Consider the following 1,064-nt stretch of genomic DNA (forward strand, 5'->3'; position numbering starts at 1 on the left):
CGTACTTTTAGAAAGATTAGTACTATTCTAATAGTACAGTGCCTCTCTCAGATCATTGTAGCAAGTTATTTTTGAATGAAATATAGTCTTGGACTTCATAATAACAATAATTTATTATTTATACCCCGCCCATCTGGCTGGGCTTCCCCAGCCACTCTGGGTGGCTTCCAACCAAATATTAAAATACATATTCATAAATATGACCATTAAAATATTTTCATGTGCGCTGTTGCTGTTTTGCATTTATATCCTGCCTGTATTCTATCCTAGAACCCAAAGTGGTGTACAGGAGCTTCTCAGGTTGCCAACTGACCAGGAAAAAGCAGCCTAGACTGTTTTTCAGTCGGCTTGATGGCAACAGAGATAAGCTTGATCAACTTCCAATGCCTGCTTATCAAGCTGCAGACTTGAACTGTTCTGTCAATGGCTATTAGTCATAATAGTTAAATGGAGGCTTCACTTGCCAGAGACTTGAGGCTAACAACACCTTCCTCCCTGGCAGCACTCTCTCATGTAGAGGATTACATGCTCATGATGACAACCATGAATTCAGCAGGTGTAGCTTTTGTAGCATTTGCACTTCATCTCGTAAGTTTCAACTGGCTAATGAAATAAAGAAAAAAAATCCTGATAAGTAAGAGGGAAAACATAACTGAAAATCCACTCGTATTCATTTGTTTCTATGCAGTGTTGACTTACAGATTATACGGAAATTATAGCCCAGACTCTAAAATAATCACGCTAAAGTAAACCCATTAACAAGGTCTGTTCAACAGCCTTTTCGCCTTTGTAAGCGTGCTCAGTCTCGCAGCCTAAAAACTACACCTCCCAGAAGCCCGTGCGGCTTAGGGGTTGGTTCCAGCCAATCCGGGCAGGGTTGTTTGTTAGGTGCAAAGATGGCGGAGCCCAGGAACTAAGACGATTGTGTTTCTTTTGTACAGGAAAGGAAATCGGTAAGTGTTGGCAGCGCATTCTCCCCTTTCAGCGGCCAAATCCCGCTTTGGCCAACCAGTTCTGCTTGCCAGAGCTAGTTATAGAACCCGGGCACCCCAATCTCCCACCTT

The 1,064-nt window shown here is 42.6% G+C and overlaps 1 protein-coding gene across 9 annotated transcripts in view; it reads left to right on the forward strand.

Moving 5' to 3' along the window:
• Positions 1 to 849: 849 nt before the first annotated feature.
• The window catches only part of MED24 (mediator complex subunit 24), a 51,039-nt gene continuing 50,824 nt past the window's right edge, over positions 850 to 1,064 (forward strand). For 8 of the 9 annotated variants that reach the window (XR_014001797.1, XM_081168642.1, XM_081168645.1 and 5 more), the window contains exon 1: positions 850 to 953. The gene's annotated coding sequence lies outside the window, so the exon portion shown is untranslated. The remainder of the gene's footprint in view (positions 954 to 1,064) is intronic. The other variant, XM_081168644.1, reaches the window with a different exon arrangement.

This window comes from Podarcis bocagei (genome assembly GCF_964188305.1).
Source record: "Podarcis bocagei genome assembly, chromosome: 13".
Taxonomy (NCBI): Eukaryota; Metazoa; Chordata; class Lepidosauria; order Squamata; family Lacertidae; genus Podarcis; species Podarcis bocagei.